General features: G+C 42.3%; 1 long non-coding RNA gene across 2 annotated transcripts in view; it reads left to right on the top strand.

Moving 5' to 3' along the window:
* The first annotated feature begins 14,490 nt into the window (after positions 1-14,490).
* Positions 14,491-27,671, top strand: part of LOC135229546 (uncharacterized) — a 71,924-nt gene continuing 58,743 nt past the window's right edge. For both annotated transcript variants that reach the window (XR_010320233.1, XR_010320232.1), the window contains exon 1: positions 14,491-16,871. This is a non-coding gene — a long non-coding RNA (uncharacterized LOC135229546). The remainder of the gene's footprint in view (positions 16,872-27,671) is intronic.

The raw sequence follows: 27,671 nt of genomic DNA, 5'->3' as shown, positions 1-27,671 counted from the left end.
CATGGTAGCCTGAATTCTAGAAGTCTCCTTTGATTCTCCTTTCCCCTCATCCCATACGTCTGATTGACCAGCAATTCTTGGCAGCTCAAGCTCCAAAGTACACCTCAAGCCTGCCCACTGTTCCCACCTGCACTACCACCATCACTGCTCACCCTGACCACTGCAGAAGCATCCTGACCGGTCCTCTGTATTTGCTGTCTTCAAGTTCTCCTGGGCTACAGTTAATTCCTGGGACACATTCTTTCTCAAGACCATTGAACAATAGAAGTAGAAGGGCATTTAGTTGTATGCTACCTCCTCCGCTTGAGCTGCACGCCCCTCAGAAATCACTTTTCAGTGTGCAGTCTATAATGTCTCTATCCCAATTTCCTGTCTTTGGCCGCACTGCTTTGATAGCGTGCATACATATGTGCTTCAGGGGTCATGTAGGCAGATGCTTGGAGGAATTTTTCTTAGTACAATCATGGTTGTGTGCCATCAAGAGATTCTGACTCATATCAACCCTGTATGACAACTTAGAACTGCCTCACAAGGTTTCCTAGGTTGCAGTCTTTATGGCGCAGCCCTGGTGGCACCATGGTTAAGAGCTCGGCTGCTAACCAAAGGGTGGACAGTTCGAATCCACCAGTTGGTTATTTGCAGAAAGACATGGCAGTCTGCTTCTGTAAAGACTTATAGTCTTAGAAACCCTATGGGGCAGTTCTACTCTGCCCTGTAGGGTCACTATGAGTCGGAATTGATTCAATAGCAACTGGTTTGGATTTTGTTTGGTTAGAATCTTTATGGGAGCCCATCTCCAGATCTTTTCAACCCCTGAGCTGGTGGGTTCCAACGGCCCACCTTTCAGTTAGCCAAGCACTTAACCGTTGCACCTCCAATACTTAACTCTGCACGCGAGGGGGCCCTCTCCTGACGTCTCCCGTCTCCTCACCCCGCACACCTTGGCCTTGTCCTTGCTTCTAGACCCCACTCTCCCCTCTGGAGGCCCAACCCCCCCACGCCCGCCCCACACCCGGGCCGCTGGGCGGGGCCGGCAGCCATGTTCCTCGCCGTCCAGCCAGTTACTCCCGGAAGCGCCCGGACGGGTGGTGAGGGGCCCGGGCCGGATGGCGCGCCTTAGAGCGGACGGTGTTCGTGCTGCTTTCTGTGCCGTGGTTTCTGAAAGGTAGGAAACTCCGGCAGGTGGGTGGAGGGACCCGCTCCCAGACTGAACAAGCCCGGCCCCTCGAAGGTGTGGAGGGAAGGCGCCAGGAGGGTGGTTTCCAGTGCCAGCATCCCCTGGGCTCCAGAGGTTGGGGAGTCCGGACGTTGGGTTAGCAGCTGGCATCGCCCCCTCCGGCGTACCCCGTCCCGAGTGATCCCCTGGGGCGGACGCGGCGCGGGGCCGGGCGGACGCAGCCACTCTAGGGGCTGCGAGAGGGAGCCTCTGGCCCGGGGGACGCAGCTGGTCCGCGAAATTTGCATCCCCATGGATTTGCGCGGGGGGGGGGTCCAGCCGCGGGATCCGGCTGCGGAGTGCCCTCGGGCCTGGGGGCTTGAAGGGCTTGGGGAGAAAGGCCGTGTCCAGGGCTGCGCCAAGGTCCCTCCTCTGCCCGGGGCGGGTTTGCGGGCCAAGCTGGGTGATGGGCTCCTGCCCCCCCGCCCCCCACCTGCTCCCTCTGCCAGGGGGGGAAACCAAGGCCCAGAGTTCGCCCGGGGGGGTGAGACTCCAGACTGAGGACGGGGCACTCGCCCCCGTTCGTCGTCCCACCCCCACCAGACTCCGTAGGGTGCCAGGGGCGGGGAGAGAGCGATCCCCCGCCCAAGGCCCCGCTGCCCCTTACTGTTTTGGGCGCTGTGCCTGGGAGGCTGAGGCACCCCGCGCCCTCGCCCGCGCCGGCTGGTCTACTCTCGGGGCTGGGGCGTCGGCGCGGCCCCGGCCCCACCTGGAAAGGAAGGGGTCCTGGGAATCTGTGGAGCAGCGCGGGGATTCTACTCCTTGTGGAAGCAGCAGCGATTCAGTGTCTGTTAACAGTGTGGATGCCGGGTCCCGCTCCCCTCTGGGTGGCGGGGTGGGGGTAGCAGGAAGGGGTCCTGAGCGCCCATGTTGTTCGTTAACTTAAACGTTTGTGCGGCGCTGTGTAGCGGTAGCTGTGGACGCGGTCTCTGGTGCTGAGGGGATTTGAGGGTTCCTCAAACTGGTGGGATTTGGAGCCTCTACCCTGGTGGCAGTGGGTTCAGTGGGTTACCCTGGTGGCGTAGTGGTTAAGTGCTAAGGCTGCTAGCCAAACGGTTGGCAGTTTGAATCCACCAGGCGCTCCTTGGAAACTCTGTGGGGCAGTTCTACTCTGTCCTATAGGGTCGCTATGAGTCAGAATTGATTCGATGGCAACAGGTGTGGTTTTTTTTTTTAGGTTGGAGATTAGATGTCTCTTGGGCTGACATTTGAAGGTCTGGAGCTGACGGTTTATGAGGGTTTGTTAGGTTTTTAAGCGCTCCGGCCATGGGCACCAACCCGATCTTCCAGCCCCTGCGGACGGACCGCCCCCCCCCCCGGGGGGGATTGGCTGCTCTGGGACCCTGAGCCCAGAGGGCGGTGAGAAGCTGACAAACGTGAGTGATGCCCTGCAGGCTCCAGTCGGCGGGGCAGCCCTGCTCACACGGTCTCAATACGGGTAGTCGGCTTCGTGCCTGGGGGGTGGTTTCCGAATGTTTCCTCGTGGCCCCCCCCCCCGTGCGGGGCGACAACTCTCCCCTGGGCGGGGACCTAGTAGAGGCCTGCAGGGCATCAGGGTATGGAGGGGCAGAGCTTGGGCGGGGAGGGCGCGGCCCTGCAGGTTCCTGTACATGACCACGGCAGGGGGCTGCGGGTCCTGAAGGCTGGGCCTGGTCGAGGACCCACTAGGTCTCGCAGAAGGAGTGGGTTAGGATAATCATAGCATTAATGGGAGTATTGAGAGAGCACCCTGGGGCGTTGGGTCCCTCGGGAAGAAAAGCCTCTGCTGTCGCCACTGGAGTGGTACCCAGGTCGTCCCGGCTTAGGTCCAGGAGGTTCCCATGCTCGGAGGGTCTGGTGGGCAGAACAGAACCGGCGGTGCGCACGCCCTCTCGCGGCCTTGCGCCGAATCGCTGAGGTTCAGTGTCAGGTGATTCTAAGCCATGGTTTTGGAACTCAATAGTGAAGCAGAGCAAATAAATGATGCAGTGCCTTGATGGGACCGGTGGAGACAACAAGAAGCAAAGCACAGCTGAAACTTCAAAATTCCACTGAGTGTTAGTAGGATTTGGAGGGAGAAAATAGACGGAGAGTCGAGAGGCCCAGAGATGCAGAAGGGTTAGAGGATTAGGGGTTAGGGTTTGGTGTTAGGGGTTCAGGTTGGGGGGTTAGAGGTTTGGGAGTTAGGTTTAGGGGTATAGGTTTTAGGTGGCTGGGGGTTGGGGTTAGGGCTGGGGTTACTAGGCTAGGGCACAAGTGGTTTAGGGTTATGGTTAGGGTTAGAGTGAGGCTGAGGTTGATTCCCAGTCTTGTGTACCGTCTCTTCCTTCACCAGAGTTACCACATATCTGTCGTTTGGTTGGAAACCCTGATGGCATAGTGGTTAAGACCCACCAGTGCTAACCAAAGGTCTGCAGTTCGAATCCACCAAGCGCTCCTTGGAAACTCTATGGGGCAGTTCTAATCTGTCCTATAGGGTCTCTATGAGCTGGAATCGACTCGACGGCGGTGGGTTTGTTTTTTTTGGTTATTGTTTAGTTAGCTTTTCTCTACCCACTCTCCGTCTGCCTGGTGAACATCAAGGATTGTTTCTGTGTGTAAATGTTTTCATGAGTTTTTATGATAGTGGTCTCTTAGTGTATATGTCATTTTGTGATTGACTTAGTCAGCATGATGCGCTCCAGATTCATCCATGGTGTGAGATGTTTCGGAGATTCATCATTGGTCTTCATTGTCGTGTAGTGTTCCACTGTGTGTATGTACCGTAGTTTGTTTATCCATTCCTCTGTGGACGAGCACTGAGGTTGTTTCCATCTTTTTGCTACTGTGAATAATGTCGCAGTGAACACGGGTGTGCATATGTCTATTCCTGTGACTGCTCATGGAAACCCTGGTGGCTAGTGGTTAAGTGCTACAGCTGCTAACAAAAAGGGTTAGGGTTTGAGGTTCGGGATGTTAGGGTTAGGGTTGTTAGAGTTCTGGTTGTTAGGGTTTGGGGTTAGGGGTTGGGGTTAGGGTTTTGGGGTTAGGGATGTTAGGGTTAGGGTTGTTAGGGTTTGGGTTAGGGTTTTTCGGTTGGGGTTAGGTGTTAGGCTTAGGTTTAGGGTTTGAGGTTAGAGTTTGGATTTACAGGTTAGGTGTTAGGGGTTGCAGTTTGGGGTTTACAGTTTTGGGGGTTTAGGGTTTTGGGGTTTAGTCATTAGGGTTTGGGTTAGGTTTTAGGGGTCAGGATTTAGATTTAGGGTTGGGGTTGGTGTTGGGTTTGTTTGGGATATGTGGTTTGGGGTAAGAGGGTGGGTGTTAGAGGTTTGGGGGTTAGAGATTGAGGGAGTTAGAGGGTGAGGGGTTAGAGGGTGAGGGGGTTAGAGGTTGAGAAGATTATAGAGTGAGGGAGTGAGAAGGTGAGGGTGTGAGGGGGTGAAGGTTAGGGTTTAGGGTTAGAGGGTTTAGGCTTAGGGTTCAGAGGCTTAGGGTTGGGGGTTAGGGTTTCAGAGTTCAGAGGTTGGGGTTGGTGTTGTGGTTAGGGTTAGAGAGTTAGGGTTAGAGGGTTAGGGTTGGAGGTTTAGGGTTAGAAGATTAGGGGTATGGTTTAGAGGTTTAGGGTTAGGGGTTAGGGCTAGGGTTTAGGGGTTCAGGTTTAGGGGTGTGGGATGGGTCTGGGGTAAGGTTTTAGAGTTTAGGGTTAGAGGGTTATGTTTAGGGCTTAAGGCTTAGAGTTTAGGGTTTTAGGACTTAAGGTTTAGGGCTTAGGGCTTAGAGCCTAGGGTTTAGGACTTAAGGTTTAGGGTTTAAGGCTTAGAGTGAGGGTTAGGGCTGGGGGCTGGGGTTAGGGTTTAGGGTTTAGTGTTAGGGTATTAGGGTTAGAGGGTTAGATGGTTTAGCGTTTAAGTTTAGGGTTTAGGGGTTGGGGTTAAGGGTGTTAGTGTTTAGGGTTTTGGCATTTAGGGTGTTAGGGTTGAATGTGTTAGGGCTAAAGGTGTTAGGGTTTTGTGTGTTAGGGTTTTAAGTGTTAGGGTTTACAGTTTAGGATTAGGCTTAGACCCATTCTTAGGTTTAGGGCTAGGGATTTGAGGTTTAGGGTTTGGCGTTGGGTTTGGGGGTTGGGGTTAGGTTTAGGGCTAGGATTAGAGGGCTAGGGTTAGAGGGTTACAGTTTCAGGTTAGCGTTAGAGGGTTAGGGTTCGAGTGTTAGGGTTAGGGTTAGGGTTGTTAAGGTTAGGGTGGTTAGGGGTTAGGTGTTAGGATTTAGGGTTTAGGGTATAGGGGTTAGAGTTTGGGTTAGGGTTAGAGTTTAGGGCCTTGGGGGTTAGGACCTAAGGGCTTAGGGCCTTAGGGGCTTTGGGGCTTAGGGCTTAGGGGCTAGAGTTAGAGGGCTAAGGCCAGAGGGCCAGGGTTATGGTTTGATTCCTGGTTGGCAATTTTTTTCCTTCAATATTTTGTATAAGTCATCCCATTGCCTTCTTGCGTCCATGATTTCTGCTGAGTAGTCCAAGTTTATTATTATTTACTCTCCTTTTTTGGTGACTTCCTTTATCCCTAGCCTCTCTTAAAATTCTCTTTATGTTTGATTTTGGCAAGTTTGATTATTATATGTCTCGGTCACTTTCTTTTGAGATCACCTTATGTGGAATTTGATGAGCATCTTTCATGATATCAGGGAAGTTTTCTGCCAACAAATCTTCAACAGTTCCCTGTGTATTTTCTGTTAGCCCTCCCTGTTCTGGTACTGCAATCACTCATAGTTATTTCTCTTGATAAAGTCCCACATGATTCTTTGGATTTCTTCATTTAAAATTCTTTTATCTGGTTTCTTTTCAAATATATTGGTCCCAATAGTTTTATCTTCTATCTCAGTAATTCTGCCTTCCAGTTCTTCAGTTGTGCTCTTCTTACTTTCTATCGAGTTTTCTAACTCTGTAATTTTATTGTTAATCTTCTGAATTTCTGATTGCAATCTCTCTATGGTTTCTTGCAGCTTATTAAATTTTTAATTATGTGCTTGAGTAACCTTTTTAATTTCTTCAGCTGCTTTATCTTTGTGTTCCTTGGCTTGTTCTGTATTTTGCCTCATTTCCTTCCTGATATCTTTGAGAGCTCTGTATATTAATCTTTTGTATTCTGTATCCGGTAATTCCAGGATTACACCTTCATCGAGAAGATTCCTTGAGTCTTAGTTCTGAGAGCTTGTTGAAGCAATCATGGGTCAGCTTCTTTTTTTTTTTATTTTAATAATTTTTATTGTATTTTAAGTGAAAGTTTACAAATCAAGCCAGTCTCTCACATAAAAACTTATACACAACTTGTTACATATTGCCAATTACTTTCCCCCCAATGGGACAGCCCACTCCCTCCTTCCACTCTTTCTTTCCGTGACCATTTTGCCAGTTTCTAAGCCCCTCTACCCACCCATCTCCCTTCCAGGCAGGAGATGCCAACATTGTCTCAAGTGTCCACCCAAACCAAGTAGCTCACGCCTCACCAGCATCCCTCTCCAACCCGTTGTCTAGTCCAACCCATGTCTGATGAACTGGCTTTGGGGATGGTTCCCGTAGTGGGTAAACGGAAGGTGTGGGGGCCATGATCACTGGGGTCCTTCCAGTCTCAGTCAGACCATTAAGTCTGGTCTTTTTATGAGAATTTGGGGTCTGCATCCCACTGTTCTGCTCCCTCAAGGGATCTCTGTTATGTTCCCCGTCAGAGCAGTCATTGGTTGTGGCCCGGCACTGTCTAGTTCTTCTGATCTCAGGATGATGTAGTCTCTAGTTCATGTAGTCCTTTCTGTCTCTTGGGCTCGTTATTATCTTATGTTCTTGGTGTTCTCCATTCTCCCTTGATCCAGGTGGGTTGAGAATCATTGATGCATCTGAGATGGCTGCTTGCTAGCATTTAAGATCCCAGATGCCACTCTTCAAAGTGGGATGCAGAATGTTTTCTTAATAGATTTTATTATGCCAGTTGACTTAGATGTCCCCTAAAACCATGGTCCCCAAACCCCTGCCCCTGCTTTGCTGACCTTCGAAGCATTCAGTTTATTCAGGAAACTTCTTTGCTTTGGTTTAGTCCAGTTGTGCTGACCTCCACTGTGTTGAGTGTTGTTCTTCCATTCACCGAAAGTAGTTCTTGTCTATCTCTTTAGTAAATACCCCTCTCCTACCCTCCCTCCCTCCCTCCCTCATAACAACAAAGGAATATGTTCTTCTCAGTTTAAACTATTTCTCAAGATCTTATAATAGTGGTCTTATACAATATTTGACCTTTTGCTACTAATTTCACTCAGCATAATGCCTTCCAGGTTTCTCCATGTTATGAAGTGTTTCACAGATTCGTCACTGTTCTTTGTTGATGTGCAGTGTTCCATTGTGTGAATATACCATAATTTATTTATCCATTCATCCATTGATGGGCACCTTGGTTGGTTCCATCTTTTTGCTATTGTAAACAGTGCTGCAGTAAACATAGATGTGCATATATCTATTTGTGTAAAGGCTCTTATTTCTCTAGGATATATTCCGAGGAGTGGGATTGCTGGGTTGTATGGTAGTTCTATTTCTAGCTTTTTAAGGAAGCACCAAATTGATTTCCAACGTGGTTGTATACCATTTTACATTCCCACCAGCAGAGTATAAGTGTTCCAGTCTCTCCACAGCCTCTCCAACATTTATTATTTTGTGTGTTTTGGATTAATGCCAGCCTTGTTGGAGTGAGATGGAATCTCATTGTAGTTTTGATTTGCATTTCTCTAATGGCTAATGATCGAGAGCATTTCCTTATGTATCTGTTAGCTGCCTGAATGTCTTCTTTAGTGAAGTGTCTGTTCATATCCTTTGCCCATTTTTTAATTGGGGTGTTTGTCTTTTTGTGGTTGAGTTTTAGCAGAGTCATGTAGGTTTTAGAGATCAGGCACCGGGTGGAGATGTCTTAGCTGAAAACTTTTTCCCAGTCTGTAGGTGGTCTTTTTACTCTTTTGGTGAAGTCTTTAGATGAGCATAGGTGTTTGATTTTTAGGAGCTCCCAGTTATCTGGTTTCTCTTCATCATTTTTGGTAATGTTTTGTATTCTGTTTATGCCATGTATTAGGTCTCCTGATGTCCCTATTTTTTCTTCCATGATCTTTATCGTTTTAGATTTTATGTTTAGGTCTTTGATCCATTTGGAGTTAGTTTTTGTGCATGGTGTGTGGTAGGGGTCCTGTTTCATTTTTTGGAGGTGGCTATACAGTTACGCCAGCACCTTTTGTTAAAAAGACTATCTTCTCCCCAATTAACTGACACTGGGCCTTTGGCAAATATCAGCTGCTCATATGTGGATGGATTTATATCTGGATTCTCAATATTGTTCCATTGGTCTATGTGTCTGTTGCTGTACCAGTACCAGGCTGTTTTGACTACTGTGACAGTATAATTTGTTCTAATATCAGGCAGAGTGAGTCCTCCCACTTTGTTCTTTTTTAGTAATGCTTTACTTATCCGCGACTTCTTTCCCTTCCATATGAAGTTGGTGATTTGTTTCTCCATCTGTTTAAAAAGTGTCATTGGAATTTGGATCGGAAGTGCATTGTATCTATAGATGGCTTTTGATAGAATGGACAATTTTACAATGTTGTCTTCCTATCCACGAGCAAGATATGTTTTTCCAATTACGTAGGTCCCTTTTGTTTTTTTTGCAGTAGTACCTTGTAGTTTTCTTGGTATAGCTCTTTTACATTTTTGGTAAGGTTTATTCCTAAGTATTTTATCTTCTTGGGGGCTGCTGTGAATGGTATTCATTTGATGATTTCCTCTTCAATGTTCTTTTTGTTGATATAGAGGAATCCAACTGATTTTGTGTGTTTGTATTGTAATCTGAAACTTTGCTGAACCCTTCTATTAGTTTTCTTGAGGATTCCTCAGGGTTTTCTGTGTATAAGATAATGTCTTTGGAAATAGAGATAATTTTATTTCTTCCTTACCAATCTGGATGCCCTTTATTTCTTTGTCTAGCCCAGTTGCTCTGGCTAGGACCTCTAGCACAATGCTGAATAAGAGCAGTGATAAAGGGGATCCTTGTCTGTTTCCCGTTCTCAAGGGAAATGCTTTCAGGCTCTCTCCATTTAGGATGATGCTGGGTATTGGCTTTGTATCAATACCCGTTATTATGTTGAGGAATTTTCCTTCTATTCCTATTTTGCTGAGAGTTTTTATCATGAGTGGGTGTTGGACTTTGTCAAATGCCTTTTCTGTATCAATTGATAAAATTATGTGGTTCTTGTCCTTTTTTTATGTGGTGGATTACATTAATTGTTTTTCTAATATTGAACCAACCTTGCATACCTGGTATAAATCCTACTTGGTTATGGTGGATTATTTTTTTGATATGTTGTTGAATTCTACTGGCTCGAATTTTGTTGAGGATTTTTGCATCTATGTTCATGAGGGATATAGGTCTGTAATTTTCTTTTTTTGTGTTGTCTTTAGCTGGTTTTGGTATCAGGGTTATGCTGGCTTCATAGAAGGAGTTAGGTAGTATTCCGTCCTTTTCTATGCTTTGAAATACCTTCAGTAGTAGTGGTAAGTCTTCCCTGAAAGTTTGGTAGAACTTTGCAGTGAAGCCATCAGGGCCAGGGCTTTTTTTTTGTTGGGAGTGTTTTGATTACCTTTTCAATCTCTTTTTTTGTTATGGGTCTATTTAGTTGTTCTACTTCAGTTTGTGTTAGTTTAGGTAGGTAGTGTGTTTCTAGAAATTCATCCATTTTTTCTAGGTTTTCAAATTTGTTAGAATACAATTTTTTGTAGTAATCTGATATGATTGTTTTAATTTCAGTTGGATCTGTTGTGATATGGCCCATCCCATTTCTTATTCAGATTATTGGTTTCTTTTCCTGTATTTCTTTAGTCAGTCTGGCCAATGGTTTATCAATTTTGTTAATTTTTTCAAAGAAGCAGTTTTTGTCCTTGTTAACTCTTTCAATTGTTTTTCTATTCTCTAATTCATTTAATTTTGCTGTAGTTTTTATTTTTTGCTTTCTTTTGGTGCCTGACAGTTCCTTTTGTTGCTCTCTTTCTGTTTGTTCAAGTTGTAGGGAGAGTTCTTTCATTTTGGCTCTTCTTTAATATGTGTGCCTTTATTGATATAAATTGACCTCTGAGCACTGCTTTCACCATGTCCCAAAGGTTTTCATAGGAAGTGTTTTCAGTCTTGTTGAATTCTGTGAATTTCTTTATTCCCTCCTTAAGGTCTTCCATAACCCAGTCTTTTTTGAGCAGGGTATTGTGCAGTTTCCAAGCATTTGATTTCTTTTCCCTGGTTTTTCTGTTATTGATTTTTACTTTTATGGTCTTTCATTCAGAGAAGATGTTTTGTAATATTTCAATGTTTTGGGTTCTGCAAAGGCTTGTTTTATGACCTAATATGTGATCTATTCTAGAGAATGTTTCATGTGCACTAGAAAAGAAATTATAGTTTGCAGCTGTTGTGTGGAGTGTTCTGTATAAGTCTATGAAGTGAAGTTGTTTAATTGTAGGAATTAGATCTTCCGTGTCTCTATTGAGCTTCTTACTGCATTTCCTATCCTTCACCGAGAGTGTTGTGTTGAAGTCTCCTGCTATAATTGTGGAGGTGTCTATCTCACTTTTTAATTCTGTTAACATTTGTTTTATGAATGTTGCGGCCCTATCATCATTGGGTGCATAAATATTTAATACAGTTATATGTACCTGGTAAATTGTCCCTTTAATCTTTATGTAGTGTCCTTCTTTATCCTTTGTGGTGGATTTAAATTGAAACTCTATTTTGTTGGAAATTAATATTGCCTCTCCTGCTCTTTTTTGATTGTTGTTTGCTTGATATATTTTTATCCATCCTTTCAGTTTTGGTTTATTTGTGTCTCTTAACTCTAAAGCGTGTCTCTTTTAGGAAGCATACAGACTGATCGTGTTTTTTTATCCAGTCTGCAACTTTCTGTCTCTTTATTGGTGAATTTAGTCCATTTACATTAAGTGTAATTATAGACAAGTATGAGTTTAGTGCTGTCATTTTGATGCCTGTTTTTGACAATTTCATTTTCCATTTACTTTTTTGTGCTGAGTTTTTCTTTGTAGAATGTGTGTTCCTCCTTTTTATAGTAGTTGAATTTATTTTGGTGAGTCATTATGTTTATCTTGGTTTTTATTTTGAAGTATGGAATTGTTAGACCTTGTTGTGGTTATCTTAATATTTACCCTGGTTTGAGTAAGTAAAAACCTAAGTTGTTTCGCCCTGTATCGCCTTGGTTTCCTCTCCATATGTAATTTCTAAGCCTCCTGTATTTAGTCCCTCTTTTTTCACTATCGTAATCTTTTACATAATCACATCAATGATTCCCTGTTTTGAGCAATTTTTTAATTAATCTTATTTTGTTTTTGTGATTTCCCTATCTGGGTTGATATCAGGATGTTTTGTTCTGTGACCTTGTGTTGTGTTGGTATCTGATATTATTGATTTTCTGACCAAAGAATTTCCTTTAGTAATTCTTGCAGTTTTGGTTTGGTTTTTGCAAATTCTCTAAGCTTGTGTTTATCTGTAAATATCTTAATTTCACCTTCATGTTTTAGAATTTTGCTGGATATATGATTGTTCGCTGACAGTTTTTCCTCTTTCAGTGCTCTATATATGTTATCCCATTGTCTTCTTGCCTGCATGATTTCTGCCGAGTAGTGCAAACTTATTGATTCTCCTTTGTAGGTAACTTTTCGTTTATCCTTGGGTGCTTTTGAAATTTCTCTTTATCTTAGGTTTTGGCAGGTTTGATGATATGTCTTGGTGATTTTCTTTTGGGATCTATTTTGTATGAGGTTCGATGAGCATCTTGGGTAGATATCTTTTCATCTTTTACAATGCCAGGGAATTTTTCTGCCATCAGATCTTCCACTGTTCTCTCTGTATTTTCTGTTATCCCTCCCTGTTCTGGAACTCGAATCACACGCAAATTATTCTTGATAGAGTCCCCCATGATTCTTAGGGTTTCTTCATAGTTTTAAATTCTATTTGATTTTTCTTCAACTATATTTGTGTCAATTGCCTTATCCTCCAGCTCCCCCACTCTGCATTCCAGTTCCTTGATTCTGCTCCTGTGACTTCCTATTGAGTTGTCTGAATCTGTGACTTTATTGTTAATCTTTTGGATTTCTGAATGCTGTCTCTCTATGGATTCTTACAGCTTATTAATTTTTTCACTATGTTGTCGAATAATCTTTTGGATATCTTCAACTGCTTTATCCGCGTATTCCTTGGTGTTTTCTGTAGATTGCCTTATTTCATTTGTGAGGTCATTCCTGATGTCTTGAAGCATTCTGTATATAATTTTTTTATATTCTACATTTGGCAATTCTAGGAATGTATCTACATCTGGGAATGATTTTGATTCTTTGATTTGGGGGTTTGTAGAAGGAATCATGGTCTGCTTCTTCATGTGATTTGATGTCGACTGCTGTCTCTGAGCCATTTATAAGATATTGTAATATTTTATATTTGCTCACTGAGTCTTATCTTCTTATTTTGTTTTGTTACAATACACCCAGATGGGCTACTAGATTGTGGTATCGTGATTGATGTAGCTTTTGAATCACTTACGTCCTGTTACCAGCTTGCCTGAGCTGTTACCAGGTATATAAGTGTATGAGTCCATTCACTATTCTTGAATACAATCAGCTCAGGTGTCCTGATAGCTGGTCACCTAGTGTGTGGTGTAGGCTCTCACCTATTATCTTAGAGGAGTAGTGGTGATGGTTGTATGCACCAGTTTCTATTAGTGGCAGGGGGTCACATTTCGAGGAGGGCAGGATGCTGACAGCCTTCCTTCAAGTGTCAGTGAGGTAGGTGTGGCTCTATTCTCTAGAGCACTCTGGTGGGTGGGCTTTGCAGCTGTATCTTAGGCACCCAATGCTTGGGTAGGCGTCACTATTCTCAGACCCCTCTAGCAGGTGGCTAGGTGATGTGGGTGGAGTCTCAGCCCTCAGTTCGCTGGTGTGGATCAGCGAGGGCTCTGTTTAATAGGTAGAGAGGTATCTGACCTCCAAAACTTGCCTTTCCACTGCTGAGCTAAAACAATTATGGTCAGATCTCTATCAGAATTGCCTTTACATTGTAATAGCCACCTAGTTACCTGTAGGGTGAAAGCCAAAGACTATGGGTCTGTTAATGCCTGGATGGAGCTGATTCTGTACTGTTATTTCAGTTTAGGGAAGTCAGGGAAGGATTTTTTCTTTGATTGTTAAATGCTGCTTTTCTCAGGCCAGGAGAATGGGTTAGAAAAGAAAGAAGAAAAAAAATTCAGCAGTGCACTTCACTCTCTGGCACAGAGGATTCCAATGTTAATGAAGCTGGCTGGGGCAATGAGGGGTGGAATCAGATATATAGAAGAGAGTAGCCTGGCAAAATATACAAAGTTACTTATGTTGTTTGGTGAGAACTGTTTTTTCTGAGATTCCAGAGCATTGTGTCGCTCGTGTGTGCTGGCTGGATCCCTGCTGAGACTGTCCCAGAGGGTTAGGGCTGCATCCATGCTCACACTGTCTCAGGAAGCCACAATCGGCTCCCCCACACTTAGTCCAAAGCCCAGCACCAAGGTTTCCTTTCTGGGACGCTGCACTCCAGGCTCCAAAACCAGTCGCTGCTTCCCTATAGTTTTTCGTTTCCCTGTCAGCCGCGTCTGTGTGGAGCCTGCGTGTGCTGCCTGGGTCCCCTCTGAGGTTGGTCCTGAGGGTTAGGCCTATATCTGTTCTTCCCTGTCTCAGTAAACCACAATCAGCCCCACCACTCTGACACCAGGAAACCGCGAGGGCTCAAGGCTACGGCGTGGGACACTGGCTCTGGAAGCGGTCCCTGCTGCAGCGTGGCTTTCGCTCCCCCGTCACTCAGGTCAACTCCTTAGTTCTGTGTTTGATGGTCAGGGTTTGTAGATTGTCCTTTATGTAATCAGTTCACTTGTTTTTTCGAGTCTTTGTTTCAAGAAGTATAAGCGGAATCTTCTACCTAGTCAGCCATCTTGGTCCTGCCCCCGTGTCTGCCTCTTTATGTGATTTGATATTGACTGTTGTCTCTGAGCAATCTATAAGTTATTGTATTAGTTTATTTTATGCTTGCTTTTTGTATCCTAGCTTCTTGCTTTGTTTAGTTTTGGTATTCCCAAATAAGCTGCTTGAGTGTGCTAGGTTGATTATTTTCACCTTTGAAGCTCTAATGTACTATCACCAGATGGCTAGCACTGTTACCAGGTATATGAGCCTAGGAGTTCATTTACTTTTCTTCTATGCATTCAACTCAGGTGCCCAGGTAGTTGGTCATAAAGTGTGTGGTACAGGCTCTGTCCTACCGTCTTAGAGGGGCAGGGGTTATTGGTGTAGGCAGAAGTATCTGGCTGCAGTAGGGGGTCAGGCTCTGATCAAGGCAGGGGTCTGACAGCTGTCCTCTGAGTGTCTGTGAGGAAAGTGCATCCCTGTTCTGTAGAGCACACGGGTGGGTTCTGCAGAAGGGCGATGGGTACCCAATGCTTTTGGTTGTAAGTTCTGGGAGGTACTACTTACCCTTGGAGCCCTGTCACAGGAGGCTAGGTATTGTGGGTGGAGCCACCAGTCCTTAGGCCCCTGATGTGGGTAGGTGAAGACGCCGTTTAATAGGCAAAGCAGTGTCAAACATCAAACACCCATCTTTCCACCGTTCAGCTGAAACAGTTGCAGTCTGGCGACAAGGGCCTATTCTCCTGAAATGGGCCCACACAGGTCCATGCTGGGGTGAAAGGTATTCAAAGCCCATGGACTGTTTGTGCCTGAACAAGAGCTGCTTCTGTCCTGAGCTCCCCAGCTTAATTGAGCTGGCAGATTATCTTTCCCCCAGTTGTGAACTTATACCTTCTTCAAGGATGGAAAAATGGCTCAGAGTGGTACCAGGGCCTATCTCAGGCCCAGGGAAGTTGACAGCCACTGAAGCCGGCTTGGGGGCTGGGGGCGTGGTAAAATAAACACAAGTAATTAGCTTTTGCTGAGAGTGCCGTTCTTCTCTTGTTCTGGAGGTGTGAGTAGTCTGTGCAACTTGCTGTCCTTCCCTGAGCTAAACGCCTCTGGAACACTACTGCCAGCCCCGCTGCAGTCGCTCCAGGGAACGGTGCCTGAGGGTTCCTGGCTGTTCAGGTCCAGTAACTCCTCTCCACTTCTGAATAGTCTCTCCCTCCCCCTGCCGCTGAGTCCATTTTCTAACTTTACCTTTGATGTTCAGGGCTCCTAGCTTGTCATAAATATAATCGCTTCACTTGTTTTTTCTGGTCTTTTTTGTAAGAGGGATCACTGGTGGCGTCTCAATACTCAAAACTTCATCATTTCTTCCTTTCACTTTAGCTACTCGACATTCAAGAGCAACGTTCAGAGTCTCTTCCGACATCCGTTTTGGTCTTTTCTTTCTTTCCTGTCTTTTAAAGGATCTCTTGCTTTCCTCATGTGTGATGTCCTTGATGTCATTCCACAACTCGTCTGGTCTTCAGTCGTTAGTGTTCAACACGTAAAATGTGTTCTTGAGGTGGTCTCTAAATACAGGTGAGATATACTCAAGGTCATATTTTGGCCCCTTTTGACTTATTCTAATTTTCTTCCGTTTCAACTTGAACTCCCATATGAGCAATTGACAGTCTGTTTCACAATCGATCCCTGGCCTTGTTCTGACTGATGATATGAGTTTTCCCATCTTCTCTTTCCACAGATGTAGTCAGTTTGATTCCTGTGTATTCCATCTGGTAAAGTCCACGTGTATAGCTGCCGTTTATGTTGGTGAAAAAAAATATTTGCAGTGGATGAGTCACTGGTCTTGCAAAATTCTTTCATGAGATTTCTGGCGTCATTTATTTCAGCGATGCTGTATTTTCCAACTACTTTTCCTTCTTTGTTTCCAACTTTAACATTCTAATGACCAGTAATTATCAATGCATCTTGATTGCATCTTTGATCAATTTCAGGCTGCAGAAGTTGTTTAAAATCTTCAATTTCTTTATCTTTGGCATTAGTGGTTGGTGCATACATTTGAATAGTCATATAAACTAGTCTTCCTTGTAAGTGTATGGATTTTAGCCTATCAGTGACAACATTGTACTTCAGGCTAGATCTTGAAATGTTCTCTTTGATGATATGTAACGTCATTCTTTTGACTCTGGTGGAATATCCATGTTTGTAAGACTGCTCACAGACTGTTTTACCAGAGAGTTTTCTGGTACTGCAACATCTACCACTAATCTCTGTGATCCCTTTGAATTGGCAAAATAAGAATAGTGCTATAGATTTCTTCCAAATACAGAAAACATAAGTATGAAAATGTTCTTGCTGTTGATTATATTCTTTACCAATCTGTTTGTATGGGATTTTTGGTACTTCACTTGAAAAATGAGTCCAAGGTACTGTGATGTGATTGTTTACTTTGTGTGGCCTTTCTAGCCATGGTCTTATAACATCCACCCTGGTGCTTGGGCAGGACTGTGTGATAGGGTAATTGTGGCTCACCAAGAGGATTGTTTATTTTGCCTTCAAAGAGAACCAGTTCCAGAGCAAAGAGGAGGATTCAACTCCCATCAAGGAAGAACAGCCAAGAGCCGAGCGTATATTATGGACCTGAGATCCCTGCACTGAGAAGCTCCTAGAAGCAGGAGACTGAGATAGAGAGAGGAAGCTGTAACCCTGAAGATGGTAAGATGCCATGGCAGGAGAGACCGAGCAACAGGGACCTGGCTATAGGAGATGATGGCCCAGGGAGAAGGAAAGCTGAGTGCCTTTGGAGAGAGGCCGGCCCAAGGCCAGGCAGAGGCACACCTATGAGCACAGGAGGGAAGAGGCTGTCCTGATAGAAAAACTGTGTTCTGAGTGTCTTTGAGCCTGAGCTATAACTGTTACTTCCCTAATAAACCCCATAATCGTGAATATGGACTATGAGTTCTGTGTGGCCATTGCAATGAGTTATTGAACCCGGCAGAGAAGTAGGGAGTGCTGTGTGAGGGACAGTTGGTGTCAGAGTTAGTGAAGATGGTGGAGAGAGGGTAGTTTTTTCACCAATGCCTTCAATGCAGCTTCGATTCCTTCCTTTTATACCATCAGTTCTTGATCTTATGCTACCTATTGAAATGGTTGAAAATTATCCAGTTCTACTGCAGTGGCTGTATTAATATCAGACAAATTATACTTCAGAAAAAGGAGTATTATTGGGAATAAGTAGGGACATAACATAATAAAGGTTCAATTCTCCAAAAAGATACAACACTCCTAAATGTGTACGTGTCTAACAACAGCGCTCCAAAATACAAAAACTAATAAATCTGAAAGGGGAAATGGACAAATACGCATTTATAACTGGTATCAGTACTTTTCTATCAATAATTAATAGAGCCCTGCTAGTTGAAGTCCAAAGCATCTGTATGAACCACTCATGGATGTCTATGTGTGTGTGTATGTATGTGTGTGTATGTGTGTATGTATGTATATAGTATAAAGAGAAGTAATACAGAAATAAACATAGATACATGTTGTAGTCCTTGGGAGGTACAAACGGTTAATGCATTCAGCTGCTAACCAAAATGTTGGAGGTTTGAGTCCACCCAGAGGCACTTTGGAAGAAAGGCTTGGTGATCTACTTTTGAAAAATTAGCCATTGAACTGACACACTTGTGTGTCAGTACTACTCTGACACACATGAGGGGAGGGGTCACCATGAGTCACATCAGCTTAACAGCAATCGAATGATTTTTTTATGCATTCTGCCAATGTTTGTCTTTTAATTGGTATCTTAGGCTGGGTTCTCTAGAGAAACAAAACCAGTGAGGTGTATATATATATATTTATATATAAATAGCTTTATATCAAGAAAATGGCTCACGAGGCTGTAGAGGCTGGTAAGTCTCAAGTCCATGGGTCAGGCTTGTGGCTTCTCCTGACTCACATAGATGCAGGGACTGCAGAACTGAAGATCTGCAGGTCATACAACAGGTCTGTGGCTCACAGGCTGCAAAGGCTGACAGATCTCAAGATCGGCAGGTAAGCTGGCAGGCTGCGGCTCACAGACTGCGGAGGCTGGTGAATCCCCAAATTGGAAGGTAAGCTGAGAGTTCAAGTCCCAAAAACTTGAGATCAGATGAAGAGGAGCCAGCTGCAGGATTCAGAGTGAGCAAAAGCTCAAGAGCCTTGCCAGAAAGTCCACCTATATTGGATGCAGTCCACACCTCCGAGGAAACTCCCTTAGATCTGATTGGCTACTCACAGCAGATCCCATCATGGAGGTAATCACATTATATCACATCTCATCATGGAAATGATTGCATCGTTATTCGACTGCTAAACTACATCATAACTGCCAAAGCACTGAGAATCATGGTCCAACAAAGTTGACACACAACTTTAATGATCCCAATTGTGAATTTAATCTATTTAAATTTAAAGCAATTAATGATAAGGAAGGACTTATGTCTTCTACTTTGTAGTAGGTCATATATGTATTTTGTTTCTCATTTTCTTCACTACCGTCCACTTTTGTGTTTGACTGATTTTTTTCAAGTGTACAATTTTGATCCTCTCCTTATTTCCTTTCCTTATATTTTTTAACTTCTTAGTGGTGACCATGAGGATTACAATTAATATCTTATGTTTATAACAATCTTCTTTTAATGAATACAAATTTAGCTTCAACAGTATACAACATTCTGCTTTTATTCAGCTCAGTTACCTCCCCTACTTACGTTGCTGTTACAAAAATTGCATCTTTATACATTGTGTGTCCATTAAGAGAGATGTGTAAGTATTTTTATGCATTTGTGCTTTAAATCATATATGAAAAAAAGAGTCGTGATATAAAAATATTACTGACTTTGTTTTATCTAAGTAGTTACCTTTACGGAGTCTTCGTTTCTTTTTATGGCTTCAAGTTACTGTCTAGTGTCCTTCCGTGCCAGCCAGGATGATTCCCTGTAGCATTTCTCATAAGGCAGTTCTGCTGCTAACATACTCCCTCAGGTTTTGTGTATCTGGGCATGTCTTAATTTCACCTTCATTTTTGAAAGATAGTTTTGCTAGATATTGACATCTTGGTTCATAGTTTTGTTTCTGTATTTTTTTTCCAGTACCTTAAATACATCATCCGACTATTTTCTTGTCTCAATGGTTTCTGATGAAAAATCAACAGTTAAACTTGTTGAGACTCTCTTGTACATTAGGGGTCACTTATCTGTTGCTGCTTTCAAGTTTCTGTCTTCGTCTTTTGACATTTTGATTATGTCTGTCTGTGGATATCTATGTATTTACTGTCCTTTGAGTTTATTGAGCTTCTTGGATATCTAGATGACATTTGGGAAACTTCCAGTCATTACGTTTTTAAATATTCTTTCTGTCCTTTCATCTTTCTTTCCTTTCTGGGACTCCCTTAATGAGTATATTGGTATGCTTGATGTTGTCCCGCAGGTCCCTTAGGCTCTATTCATTTTCTTCATTCTTTTTCCTTTATGCTCCTCAGTTAGAACAATTTCAGTTGTGCTTTTTCAAGCTTACATTTTCCTGCTTTCTTGCTCAAATCTGCTGTTGAGCTCCTCTAATGAAATTTTATTTCAGCTATTCTACTTTTCAGCTCTATAATTTCTATTTGGTTCTTTTGTATAATATTTCTTTATTAATGTTTTCTACTTGTTCATACATTCTTCTCTTGGTTTCCTTTTTTTGTGTGTGTGTCTATGGTTTCTTTAGCTCTTTGAGGAAATTTAAGACAGTTGGTTTAAAATCTTTGTCTAGTAATCCCAATATCTGTGTTTCCTTAGGGATGCTTTCTGTTCATTTCTCTTCTTTCTTTCTTCTTAACAAATGAACCATCCTTTTCTTTTTATGACTTAGAATAGTGTGTTGCAAACTGGATATCTTAGATATTATAATGTGACTCTGGAAATAAGATTCCCTCCTGTCATTAGGGTTTGCTTTTTTTTTTTTTTTTAATTGTTGAGGGCCAGTCATCCATTTGCTTAGTGATGTTTCCAAACTATTTCTGCAAAGATTGTATGTCTTCTCATGTGTGGACACTGAAGTTCTGTTCTGTTATCTCAGCAGTCAGTTCATGACCTGACAGTGCTTTCTTTAAATGCTTGTAGCCAAAAAGAAAAAGTAACATTATCCCAGTCTTTGCAGATTGGCTCTGAACTGGCACGTTCTTTCAATGCTAAGCAAGAGTGCCTAAAACTCTGCCCTAGCCTTCACTTCCTGCCCCCATGGAGCCCAAAGATCAGCCAGAGATGCAAGCCTAAAGCTTTGTCAGGATCTTTATGAGCATGTCTTCATCCTTAGGCAAGAACATTGCACTTCAGATTCCTCAGTATATATGGTAGCCCTTCAAAGCCCTTAAACCACCAACCATTGTCCTCTCAGCCCTTTTTCCAAGCTTTTGGATGTCTCTGCTGTTTTCTCTGTCCTTCATCCTTTGACCCTGGAGGTAGGACCAATTCTTTTTAGCTTCGTACTTCTGAGTTTCCATCACATCATACATTTTTTCTTGTGTGCTGTTGAGTCAATTCTGACTCATAGTGAATATAGGATGGAGTAGAACTTCTCCAAAGGGTTTCTAAGGCTGTAATCTTTATGGAAGGGAACGGTCATATCTTTCTCCTGTGGAGTAGTTGGTGGATCAAATCAAACCGTTTAACAGCTGAGTGCTTAACCACTGCACTACTGGGGCTCCTTTTGACATCATGCATCATAATAGATTTTTAACACACCCCTCAGAAACATAGAAGTCCATAAATTATCAAGGATACAGAAGATTTAACATGTAAAAAAATACCAAATTGCTATATGTGTATTTGTGTGTATTATCTAACCATGAAAGAATATACATTCATCTCATGCACATACATAACATAGTGTGTATAAAAATTAGCTGTATACTGTGTTATAAAGCAAGTCTCAACAAATTTCAAGAGTCTGTAATAATATAGAGGATACTATGTAAGTACACCATAATTAAAAAAAAAAAAACCATCTTAGAAAATGAAAATATAAAATCTCCATTTTTTTTTATGTAAGTACACCATAATTAAAAAAAAAAAAAAAATCTTAGAAAATGAAAATACAAAATCTCCATGTGCTTGGATATTTTAAAATACTATGAGTCAAAAAAGACATCATAATGAAAATTAGAATACATTTTGAAGTAAACAATTATGGAGATAGTGCATACAAAAATTTGTGCAGTACAGACAATATAATATAGGAAACTTATAGCCTTAAAAATATAATTGGAAAGAACAAATCTTGAAAAATAAGTGAGTTAAACATCCATTCAAAATGTTGGGAAAAAACCAGAAACAAACATTCATAGGAATTTTTGTTTCTATTAATGATTGAATACATGCAACAGATGATCAACAAAGACTAAAGTTGATTCTTAGAAAATGCTAGTAAAATTGACAAACTTTAGGCAAGATTGATCAAGTGAAAAAGAATGAAGATATAAAAAACGAATATCAGGAATTAGAAAGAAAATGACTACAGATCTTGCAGAACATAAAGATAATGTGAGAATGTTATGAACCGTATTAGCCAATAAATTTGCAAATTTAGGTAAAGTAGGCAAACGTATCATACCATGTAAGTTAATAACAACGATTCAGGAAGAAACAGGAAGCAAAAGTAATTCCACAACTGTTAATACAATTGAATTAGAGCTCAAACTATTCTCAAAAAGAAAACTTCATATCAGATGGCTTTTCCTGCAAATTCTGCCAAATATTCAAGAAATATTTCACAAATTCTTCAATATAAAAGGAAATATATACCCAAACTCATTTTATAAAGCTTGTAGAATGAATATTGATACCAAAACCTGACAAGAGCAGCAGAAGATGGGAAAATTACAGGCCAATGTCACTGATGAACATAGATGCAAAATATAAAAATAAATAGGCAAAACAAATCCAGCAATACTCTAAAGAAGAATATATTATGACCAAGTTGGGTCTATCCCAAGAATTCAAGGTTAGTTTAACATTCAAAAATGAATCAGTATAATTTGCCATATGTACAGGAAAAATAAATGTGATTATATTAGTAGGTGTAATAAAATAAGTATTTGATAACCTTCAGCATCCACTCATGTTTTTTAAAAGAACATCTAGCATGCCATGAGACCAGAAGAACCAGAAGGTTCCCAGCTGCTGTCGCTGAACATTTTGATCAAAGAGTCCATAGAAAAGCCCTGATCAAAAGGGGGAAAATGCAGAACAGAATTTCAAATGAACCCTAGACTTTTTGGAGCCACTGAGGGTGAATGAACTCCTGAAACTATTGCCGTGAGATAATCTTTAAACATTACACCAAAAGCATTCCCTTGAATCATCTTAAAACCGAAGTATGAAAAAGAAAAAACCAAACTGTTGCTGTTGATTCCAACTCAGAGACTCTGTAAGACAGAATAGCACTGCCCCATAGAGTTTCAAAGGTGCAGGTGGTGGATTCAAACTGCTCTTCTTTTGCTTGGCTACCGTATCACTTAACCACTGTGCCATGAGGGCTCCAGAACATTAGCTTACTTAACCAATAAAAATGGTCTACCTTGAGCATATGCTCTTTTAAGAACTGTCTACATGGCATCAGATTGACAACAGCTACTGAAAAGATTAGATAGGAACCTTAAGGAGCAGTGGGTTTATGTTAATGACAGAGGAACAACTCAGAAAAGGAGGGTAAGAATGGTTGCACAACTTCAAGAATGTAGCCAGTGTTATTAAATTGTACAGGTAGAAACTGTTGAGTTGGTGTATGTTTTGCTGCATATATTCTCAACCAGAAAAAATACAGGTAATAATTAACAAAAAATGTCAAGGAGAGCTAAATATTTTGAAAATAAGACAGAGTTGCGTGTGAGGGAATGAGTGGGGTGAGCTGTTTTAGATTAATAGTAAAGGCTTATGGGAGCAGGATATTTGAGGAGATAACTGACCTATATCAAAGGAGAGAATAGGTTTATGAAGTTCTGAAGGGAGGGATATTGCCAATAAAGGAAAGAGTTGTTTCTGAGGCCCTTAAATAACCAAGTGTTTTGGCACATTTGAGGAAGCTCAGGAAATAAGTCATGGCTAGTGTGGAGTGAACCGAGGGAAGACTGTTAGGAAATGAGGTTAGTATGGTGAGCAAGCCCCGCATCATGAAAGACCATGGGAAGGATTTGGGAATTTTTCCTAATTGCTATGAGAAGCCACTGAAATGATGCTGTTATGTAGATTGTAAGAGGGAAGATCGGTGCATGGAGTCCAGTTTTAACCAAGAGATGATGGTGGATGTAAGGTGGAGGTAGTGAGAAGTGGATAGAGTCAGGATTTATGTTAAGGTAGTGCCAAGAGTCCAGAATATGTCAATGGATTGGATGCAAGATTTGAATAAAGGAGAGAAATGAAGGATGATTTCTAGGTTTTTGTCCTGAACAACCCAGAGGATAGTGAGAACATTTGCTGAGATAAGGAAGACTGGGAGGTAGATAAGACACTTGGACGAAGAATTTTATTTGAACCACATTAAGTTTGAGATGCCTAGTAGACATTCCAGTGGAGATGTGAGGTCAGCCATTGGTGAAGGAACAGGGCAGAGTATGTAAATGAGGGTATCCTAGGGCTCAGGTGGAATTGACTGCCATGAATTGGCTCAGATAACCTAGACAGTGAGAAGTGATGAGTGATGTTACTTAAACAGGGCATGGAAATCAATGAAAAAGGTGTGGGAGTGGCAGGGAAGCTAAGGTAGAGAAGTTTCTCTCTCCCTAAACCTGATTAGCTGGATTTGAAGACATCATAAGTTCCTGTATGAGAAATATCCAGCAAATTACCAGTTGATTTAATAAATTGATAACAAAGTCCACCTTTCAGCCAAAGATTGAAAAGCAAACAAACCAATTGTCATCCAGTGAATTCTAACTCTTATCAACCCTATAGGACTGAGTAGAACTACCCCATAGGGTTTCTAAGGAGCAGCTGGTGAATTCAAACAGCAGACCTTTTGGTTAGCAGCTTAGCTCTTACCCACTGCACCACCAGGACTCAGACCAAGAATAACACATGTGAGGAACTTACTCCTTAGTTCAATCAAGTATGTAGAAATTGAAATTTGTAATTTTGGAGATTCCTCTCTTTTTTTTTCGAAATGGGGGCATTGAGATGGAGGATTTTCCTATGCCCACCATCCTAAGGGATTTAATTAACCCATAGTTGAGACATTGTAAACATCTCAAGAAATTATTACCTTTGAGAAATTTGAGGGTGAGTAGGCATATCACCTGGCTCCTCTTAAACTCCTTATAAAAACCTGACTTGAAGACTCACCTGCCTTTTTGAATAAGTGCCAGCTTGAATAGGCAGGGTTCAGGGAATTGCCAACCAAAGGTATGGTTTCTCCAGAGGCCTCCAAGGGATGTAAAAGAAGAGTGGAGCCAGACCCCGTGCTTGGGACACACCCTTGGTAGGAAATATTTGAGTGTGTGTGTGGTGGGAGAGCACTGGGTGTGGGAGAGTGGGGTGGGTGGGTAATAGGGAAATGCCTGTTTTGTTTTTTTTTTTTTTTTAAGAAACAGTTTTTTACTTTTTTTTTTTTTTAATTACAATGAACAGTTCAGTGGAGACACATTCCTTATGTGCAGGGGCTAGTGGAAGTGCTGATAGCTGAGAATGTAGCCTGCTCCCCAAGTGCCAGTTGGCATTTTGGAGAGAAAACTTGATGTTTGGAGCACTGACTGGCCCTGCCTTTTCTAAATAATTAAGGGTGGTGGGGTGGTGGTAAGAGAAAGAGGATGGTCTATGAACACTGACCCTGGAAAATTAACCCGAGTGTGTGGGTTGTGGATAGCAGGAAAAGAACATCGCCCGCAAATGACAGCAGTGCCTTTATTTATTTATTTATGCTTCTTTTTAGTTCTGAGTTGTTTTTAAGCCATAAATTAATGGGGCCACCATGAATTTTCAGAGAATGAGTTTTACAAAAATCCAAGTGTTTTAAATATTGCCAGGATTTACTTATATACACTGTATATGAGAAAAGTCCTTCCAGTTATAGGGAGGAGAAAGAAAGTATATTCAGGAATTAAATTTTCACAGTTCTCTGAATTCTTATATTTCTCCTGTTGTCCGTTTTTCTTTTTTTGTCCTTCATCCACCCCTTCCACCTTGACCCACTGTCTTCATCATCTAGTGCTGCCATAACAGAAATACCATGAGTGGATGGCTTTAACCAAGAGAAATGTAATACCTCACATTAAAGTAGGCTAATAGCCCAAATTCAAGGCATTAGCTCTAGGGGAAAGCTTTCTCTCTCTTTCGGCTCTGGAAGAAGGTCCTTGTCCTTAGCCTTCCCATGGTCAAGGAGCTTCTCAGGTGCAGGGACCTTGGGTCCAGAGGACATGCTCTGCTCCTGGTGCTGCTTTCTTGATAGTCTGAGGCCCCCAACTCTCTGCTTGCTTCCCTTTCGTTTTATCTCTGGAGAGATAAAAGGTGGTGCAGGCCACACCCCAGGGAAAGGTGACCTGAGTGAGGGTGGTGTTACAATCAATCCCACCCTAATCCTCTTAAAGTAAAATTACAATCACAAAATGGAGGACAACTACACAATAGTGGGAATCATGGCCTAACCAAGTTGAGACACACATTTTTTAGGGTCATAATTCAATCCATGACACCCACCAAACCAAACTTGTCACCATCAAGTTGATTCCAACTCATAGAGACCCTAGTTGATTCGAACTCATAGAGACCCTATAGCATAGAATAGAACTATTCCATAGAGTTTCCAAGGACTAGTTGGTGGATTCGAACTGCTGACCTTTTGGTTAGCAGCTGAGCTCTTAACCACTATGCCACCAGGGCTCCTCTTGATCCACAGTCCACCCTAATTCACCACTGTGTTAGAAACTAAGGTTTTGCTACTCTGAAATAAGAACCTTTTACTATACTTTTGTGTTAGTGGTTGCTTTTGGTACGTCTTTAAGCACTGAACAGTTACCTCACACCCGTTAAAAACCCATTGCCACTGAGTCTATTCCAACTCATAGCGGCCCTATAGGGCAGAGCAGAACTGTGCCATAGACTTTCCAAGGAGCGCCTGGTGGATTTGAACTGATGACCTTTTGGTTAGCAGCCATAGCTCTTAAACAGTACACCACCAGTGTGGGAGGGGTTTAATTGATAACATGATGTCTGGGCTCCAAGGGAGATGGAATGGATGTGCAGGAGAAGGGCATGCAGAGTCTGCCTGTATAGTCCCCAGAACTCTGTTCAAGATCATAACACACCTCAGTAATCACTTGAATCTAAACATACAACTTTAACAGTTGATGTAAATGACTTTACACATGAATTTTGGAACTCAACTCTTTCTCAATGGAAGTTCCTTCAACCTAGCCGTTTGTTTGTATTCCCTTAATAATTATGAAAGCTAACAATTATTGTGTTCATTCTGTGTGTAAGGCCTTTTTCTAAGTGCCTTGTGTGTTTTCTTTAACCTGCGTAACAACCTTTTGAATAAGACCCATTTTAGAAATGGGAAACTGAGGCAGTGAGAGGTAAAGTAACGTGCCCAGATCACCCAGCTGATAAATTGAGTTAGGATTTAAACCCAGGCAGTTTGTTTCAGAATTTGCTTATGTAATCACTGTACATGACAGCAGTGAGCCCTAGTGGCTCTGTGGTTAAAGAACTTGGCTGCTAACTGAAAGGTCAGTGGTTCGAACCCACCAGCCTCTCTGTAGGAGACAGATGTGGCAGTCTGCTTCAGTGAAAACCCTATGGGGCAGTTTTACTCTGTCCTTTGGGGTCACTGTGAGTTAGAATCGACTTGATGACAGTGGGTTTTGGCACATAATACTAATGTGCAGTGTATTCTGTATGCCGTGTATATGTTCAGAAACTAATTTTCCGAACATTTATGCCATATATAGATTACCAATCCAGTTGCCATTGAGTAGATTTTCACTCATGACGACCCCGTGAGTTTTCAGAGTAGGACTGCCCTCCATACGGTTTTCAATAGCTGTGACTATTTGGAGGTAGATTGCCAGGCCTTTCTTCCAAGGCAACTCTGAGTGTATTTAAACTGCCAACCTTTCAGTTAGTAGCTGAGCACTTAACTCTTTGTGCCACCTAATACATATATATACTAGGAGGTTTTCCTCCTTATTTGTACTTTAACGTTTTTTAGACTCTTACGAATACTTGTTCCTGGCAGTGAACTGGATGCTAAAGAACAGAATAGGCACATGTAACCCTCTCTCACCTTCTCCCTCCCCTCTTTCACAGAGATGAAATAAAAAGGAATTAATGAAGACAGATCATTGGATTAGGGCCCATACTCAGGGCTCTAACAGCATGGGGGGTTTCTCCTGTCACTTCAGTTCTTGTTCAGGAATTGGTACCTGCTTTTTGTGAATCACAAAGACCAGTGCTGTATATCAAGCCATTTAGATTTGGGGTATGGAGCAGTGATTTAAAAAAA

This window comes from Loxodonta africana, unplaced genomic scaffold (genome assembly GCF_030014295.1).
Source record: "Loxodonta africana isolate mLoxAfr1 unplaced genomic scaffold, mLoxAfr1.hap2 scaffold_366, whole genome shotgun sequence".
Lineage (NCBI taxonomy): Eukaryota > Metazoa > Chordata > Mammalia > Proboscidea > Elephantidae > Loxodonta > Loxodonta africana.
Note: the sequence above shows the minus strand (reverse complement) of the source record. Positions and strands in the feature narration are given on the sequence as shown.